Genomic DNA, 6,834 nt, shown 5'->3' with positions numbered 1-6,834 from the left:
GAAGAATGAAATTGATGTCACTGAACTGTGCATGTAGAAATTTTTGAAATGGTGTATCTTTGGCTATGTATATTTTCACCAAAAAAAAAAAAAGGTTGAGAAGGGAGAGGGTGGACATGTTGTGGGGTTGTTAACCATGGTCATAAAACAATATGTGTACTGACTGTTTAATGAGAAACTATTTGTTCTGTAAACCTTCATCCGAATTAAAAAAAAAAAAAATTTGGGCAATTCCGAGTTAAAGAGAGTTAAAGTGGTTTTTTTCCTGTGGAGCTCTCAGAAGCTGGGGTATGCTAATGTGCCTCATGGCCCTCTGCAAGGGGTAGTGTGTGCATCAAGTTCCAAATCTGATGGCAGAATGCTTTTCAATTTTTGCAGCATATTTCATGTGACTGGGGTTCTGTGATTTTGTGGAAGCATTAGGCTCATTTATCTGGAGGAAGTTGTCAGACTGTGGTTTTCACAACTGCAGGAACGTCAGCCTCATGGAGCTTCCTGGTGGCTTTCAGTTAATAAGGGCATGGGTGAAAAATTTGGGTTGGATTAATTCAAATCCATCACACTTTCTGAGGGGTGGGCAGCTCCAAAGGAATAGCCTACTGCAAGTTATGAGGAACTATTAATGGATTGAATTGTGTCCCCCTAAAATATGAGTTGGAATCTTAATTCATACACCTGTGGATGTGATCCTGTTTGGAAACAGAATTTTCTTTCTTATGTAAATCATATCATACTGGAGTAGGGTGGGTTCTAAACTTAATCACTTCTGAGTTATAAAAAGAACAGATTAGACACAGAAACACACACACATACACAAGGGAAGACAGACACCATATCTACAAGCCAAGGAACGTCTGGTACTACCTGCAAGGAAGGAATTGACATGGATGACATCCTGATTTGGACTTTTATCCCACAGAACTGTGAGAAAACAAATTTCTGTTCTTTAAAGCCACTCACTTTTGGTATTGTGTTATAGCAGCACTAGGAAACTAAGACAGGAGCCATCTTTATTGGTCTGTAATTCCCATGCTCCCTGTTATTTTACATCAGTGAATTGGAAGTTGCCATTTGAAGGGAAAAAAGCCACGAAGTATTATGTCCTTTCCTTCAGTGGAACTTCAGAAAATGTGGGAGAAACATATGCAAGGGTGATTCTATCAAATTGAGCATAACACTACACATTTGTCTTCTAAACACTCTATTCATTCCCATTGTTGTTCATTCATGCCTTGCCAAACAGTGATACATTTTTCTTGAAATGGAACATTGGGAAAGAAATGGACCATAGTTATTGTCAGTGGTAAAAAACAAGGACTGAAAAAAACTTGACTTGTGTTTCCTAGTTATTAAACACACATACACACACACACACACACGTGCACACACACAAAATGATAAAAATGTGAACTAGATAAATCCAGGCTTTTAAAACTTTTGCAAAATTGCAATGCTCCAACTTATTTATCTGATGTGTTTCATATTATTTAAACCTAGACTTATATATATAAAGAGGCGCTCTGGTGGCACAGTGGTTTAAAGTGCTCGGCTGCTAACTGAAAGGTCAGCAGTTCAAACACACCAGCGGCTCTGTGGGAGAAAAATGTGGCAATCTGCTTCCATAAAGATTTCAGCCTAGGAAACCCTATGGGGCAGTTCTACTCTGTCCTACAGGGTCATTAATAATTAGAATTGACTCGATGGCAATGGGTTTGGTTGTGTGTTTGGTTTTATACATACAAAAGTTTTAGTATTGATATGTGATCTATAATTGTGACAAATATTTGAGACTACAAGTGTACCTAGTGGAAATTTGGGGTCATGCATACAAAACATTCATTAATCTTTGTTTCATATTTTTAAGCCATTTTCTATAAACTCTATGCACCTTCACAGCCCATTTCAGTTCCAACACTTTCATGGGGCCCTTCTACAACCCCACATGGACGCCAGTGATCTTTCACCCTGAACTCATTCAACATTTGCTTTCAGCCTCAATGGTGCCCCATAACCAGTGCCCATCACATGGACCACTTTAAAATAAAATGCAGTTTCTTTGGCTTTACTTCCAGAGTTTCTGATTTATTTGGGTAGAGTAGGTTGAGAAATCTGTATTTTTAAACAAACATACCAGCTAAGTCTATTGATCAACTCAGTTTGAGAATCCAACCTACTCATTTGGCATTCACCATATACTGCCTTATATTGTTGGTGAGCCTTTCCCATCAGAGACCATCCTTATCTTAATGTAATCAATTATTTTTTTTAATTTATAAGCAATATTTTTGAACTCTGGGAAGTTATTTTAGTGCTATTCTTGAATCTCTGTGAGGTTGCTTTTTATTTTTTGGTAAAGTTGTTATCTGTCTCCTCTGTTGTTGTTGTTAGGTGCCATCGAGTCAGTTCCGACTCATAGCGACCCTACGTAGAACAGAACGAAACGCTGCCTGTGCCATCCTCACAATCGTTGTTATCCTTGAGCCCATTGTTGCAGCCACTGTGTCAATCCATCTTATTGAGGGTCTTCCTCTTTTTTACTGACCCTTTACTTTACCAAGCATGATGTCCTTCTCCAGGGACTGATCCCTCCTGATAACATCTCCAAAGTATGTGAGATGTAATCTTGCCATTCTTGCATCTAAGGAGGATTCGGGTTGTACTTCTTCCAAGACAGATTTGTTCATTCTTTTGGCAGTCCGTGGTATATTCAATATTCTTCACCAACACCATAATTCAAAGGCATCTTCTTTGGTCTTCCTTATTCATCGTCCAGCTTTCACATCATATGAGGCGATTGAAAACACCATGGCTCGGGTCAGGTGCACTTTAGTCTTCAAGGTGACATCCTTGCTTTTCAACACTTTACAGAGGTCTTTTGCAGCAGATTTGCCCAATGCAATGTGTCTTTTGATTTCTTGACTGCTGCTTCCATGAGTGTTGATTGTGAATCCCCATAAAATGAAACCCTTGAAAGCTTCAGTCTTTTCTCCATTCATCATGATGTTGCTTATTGGTCCAGTTGTGAGGATTTTTGTTTTCTTTACGTTGAGGTGTAATCCGTACTGAAGGCTGTGGTCTTTGATCTTCATCAGTAAGTGCTTCAAGTCCTCTTCACTTTCAGCAAGCAAGTTGTGTCATCTGCATAACACAGGTTGTTAATGCATCTTCCTCCAATCTTGATGCCACATTCTTCTTCATAGAGTTCAGCTTCTCAGATTGTTGTCTCCTCTGACAGTTCTATTTTACTAGAAGAATATACTTCTTGGTGTGCAAATTGGTATTTCTCATTCTGCAGCTGGTCACCTTGAGGTGTTTCTTATTTTCACGGCCTATTCATGGTTCTGGAGTCCCTGGGTGGTGCAAACAATTAATGAACTTGGCTGCTAACTGAAAGGTTGTCAGTTTGAGCTCCCTGTGCCTCAATCAAAAGTGCCTCAACAGAAAGTCCTGGTGATCTACTTCCAAAAAAAATCAATCATTAAAAATCCTATGGAGCACAGTTCTACTCTGACGCACATGGGGTTTCTATGAGTTGGAATTGACTCAAGGACAACTGGTCCCTCATGGTTCTAGTTGTCTGGGCTAGATGATGGGGAACTGATGCTGCAGCAGAGGGAGATACCGAGGTCTCAGTTCTTGGCATATTGTCAGTTTCCAGCTAAGGTATTAAGAGGAAGTCACTTCCCTAACCAGCTGCAAGGTGCTTGACCAGCTTCCAGCACAGAGAGGACCTGAGCCCATCTGTTCAGCTCCCTTCAAATTCCTTCCAAACCAAAGAGACTCTCAGGTACCACCAACATCATCCCTCTCAAGCTGGCACACTGTCCTTTAGGTGTCTACAGATCTCCTAGGGCCATGCTGTCTTTAGGAAGCATGGCACTCTGATTCTTGCCCCCAGGTTTATCACTACTGGTACATAGGAATCATCTCTCCACTGGCTCTCTCCATCTGGATCCCCACAGATGGGAGGTCTTGAATCAACCCTCTAGGTACTACCTGCCACCCTGCCCCAGAAGATGCTCTACTTAAGCTAGGTAGCTAGAAGCTGATTAGAATTAGAATTGGGGGTTGGGGCAGCAGGGTGGTTGTTCAGTCTACCGTTTTCCCCAGAGTATTCTCATTGTTATTAAACTTTCCATATGTGTATGTCGAATTTCTCCAGCTAAGGGACCTTGGATACATCTCCTAACCTCACCATACCTCACTTTCCTTATTTTGAAAGCATAGATAATAACCCCTGCATAGAATTGGTAATGAAATCACAGCTAACACTTACTGCACACTCTTTCTGTGCCAGGCACCTGGCTAAGTGCTTTACATGTGTTGATGCCAAATGAGATAATGAAAATAACGCACTTAGCACACGGCCAGGCACAGGTGAGTGCTCCATACGTGCCAATCGTTCTCTTTATTGTTGCTTTCAGATGCTGACCTTCGTGAGTGTAGATGCATGTCTTGTATGATTCTACAGTCCGTCTCTCCCTGTTCACTTTATACTGTACCTTGTACAGAGGAGGCACTCAACAGATCTGTTGGTTGACTAGCTGAATAGATCATGTGTGTCCTAATGGTAATCTCCTAATGGTAATCTATTTTCTCTACACTTGGTAAACTCAAGTAATTTTACATGTTCCTAAAAGCTTAGCTAAAAGTTCATCTCTTTTGCAAAACTGCATATAAACTCTCTCCTTTGTTAGAATTTCACATACACATCTTATAGGCTCTTTATCCCCAATTCAACCTCACGTTCATATTTATGCATATGAATTATATTCCCTGCTAGAATCCACTCCTCTGCTCCTAGTCAGGGGCTGTTCTATATTCAGAATCCCCTCTTTGGAAACCCTGTCCCTAAAGCTTAGGAGAGTTTGTCCAGGGAATGAGAATTAGAACAACTCTTCTTCGAGAACAAAGGAAGCCAAACTGAGAATGGATCGTGTGAAGAAAGGCAGCTTTGCAAAGTCGAGGGTGGGCACGCAGGAAGAATATGATAGAACATCCTGGTTGAGTGTTGTGTGGAGCTAACTTGGACATCTTGCTCCCCCTTTTTCTTTTTTAGCTTTGTTTATAATTTATTTTGGTTTTGTTGTTGACAATATACACAGCAGAACAGACACCAATCCAACAATTTCTACATGTACAGTTCAATGACATTGATTACATTCCTTGAGTTGTGCAACCATTCTCACCCTCCTTTTCTGAGTTGTTCCTCCTCTATTAACATAAACTCACTGATGCCTAAGTTTCCTATCTAATCTTTTGAGTTGCTGTTGTCAGTTTGGTCCCATATAGATAGATCTTAAAAGATTAAGTGAGCTTTTGTTTTGTTTTGTTTTTTTCTACTAATGCTCATATGCTCATCTATCCAAATAAATTAGCATTTTTATCTCAACTGACTCAGCTTTTCTTTTTTTAAATAATTAATATTTTAAGATAGCCATCTCGTATTTTATAAAAACTCTCTTTTTAGGTCATTGTGTTTTGGAGTACAGATTTTATGACTTGGAATTGGGCTTTAATTGACTTAACAATTTCTTTTTTTTAGCTACACAGGTAAAAGGTGTCGGGTTCTATTTAATTTCATACACACTCATTAATTGTCTGGTGTGTGCTTTGTCTTGTGGTAGGAACTTCTAGGAGAATCAGATTTGAGTTCCTGAATCAGCGGTTAGAGTACAGAAGACAGAAGAGGTCAGAAGGTAAGAGCACGGATCTGGATATCCCACACACTAGGGATTGAGTCCTGGAAATACCACCTGCACACCCTCTGAACCCATAAGGAGCCTGACATACAAGCTTTTAATATATTAACTATCATTATTGCTAAGGAAATAAGATACTTTCAAACATTTGGTAAAATGAATACTCTTGGAAGACAGACTTCCATTTTGAATCATCTCTGAAAACTTCACAGTACCCAGCACAGGATCTTATTACAAGTGCTGGCTGTCCCCTTCCAAATGTGAAGTTGTCACTAGAAAGTGGCTGCCCCATTGGGAAATATATTTCTCAACCACCTTGCATTTAGGTATGGTTATGTGATTTGTTCATTCTGATAGCATGAGAGCAGAAGGTGGTTAAAAACAGTGGAATCTTTTCAAACTTCTTTTCCTTTGGCTTGGATAAATGCAGAGTACTCAAGACTCTAGAAGATGGTGGAGGCATGGAGTGGAAAGATTCTAGCTCTCAAAATTCTGCCAGTCACTTGCATTGTACTGTTTCCATGAATGAAAATGAAACCTTATCGTATTAGGCCACTGAAATGCGGGGCTCTATTTATTACTGCAACTAGCATTGCCTTGACTAATATTGCCACCTTCGTTCCCTAGGGCTGCCATAACAAAATACCACAAAGTGGATGGCTTTAAAGAACAGAAATTTATTGTCTCACAGCCCTGGAGTCTAGGAGTCTAAATTCAGGGCATTAGCAGAGCAATGCTCTCTCTGTCAACGCTAGGGGGAAATTCTTCCTTGTCTTTTCCAGCTTCTGATAGCTCTGGATGTTTCTTGGCTTTTTTTTTTGTTGTTGTTGTTGTTGTTTTTGGCTTTTAGATGCATCTTCACATGGCATCTGTCTTCCTCCAGTGTGATTCTGACTCCTGTTTTCCGCTCTTATAAGACACAACTCAGAAGAGATTAGGACCCAACCTACTCCAGTATGGAGCAGCGATTAAAGCGTTTGACTGCTAACTGAATCCACCAGCCACTCCTTGGAAACCCTATGGGGCAATTCTACTCTGCCCTATAGGGTTGCTATGAGTAGGAATTGACTTGATGGCAATGGGTTTTTTTTTTTTTTTGATGCAGTATAACTGATAACATCTTCAAAGAAAA

At 40.0% G+C, this 6,834-nt stretch overlaps 1 long non-coding RNA gene across 2 annotated transcripts in view; it reads left to right on the top strand.

The window, feature by feature from the left end:
- The window catches only part of LOC111821986 (uncharacterized), a 91,432-nt gene extending 84,710 nt beyond the window's left edge, over window positions 1–6,722 (top strand). For both annotated transcript variants that reach the window (XR_002825284.1, XR_002825285.1), the window contains one exon: window positions 5,628–6,722. This is a non-coding gene — a long non-coding RNA (uncharacterized LOC111821986). The remainder of the gene's footprint in view (window positions 1–5,627) is intronic.
- The last annotated feature ends 112 nt before the right edge of the window (window positions 6,723–6,834 follow it).

The sequence above is a fragment of the Trichechus manatus genome, unplaced genomic scaffold, assembly GCF_000243295.1.
Source record: "Trichechus manatus latirostris isolate Lorelei unplaced genomic scaffold, TriManLat1.0 scaffold00119, whole genome shotgun sequence".
Classification (NCBI taxonomy): domain Eukaryota; kingdom Metazoa; phylum Chordata; class Mammalia; order Sirenia; family Trichechidae; genus Trichechus; species Trichechus manatus.
Note: the sequence above shows the minus strand (reverse complement) of the source record. Positions and strands in the feature narration are given on the sequence as shown.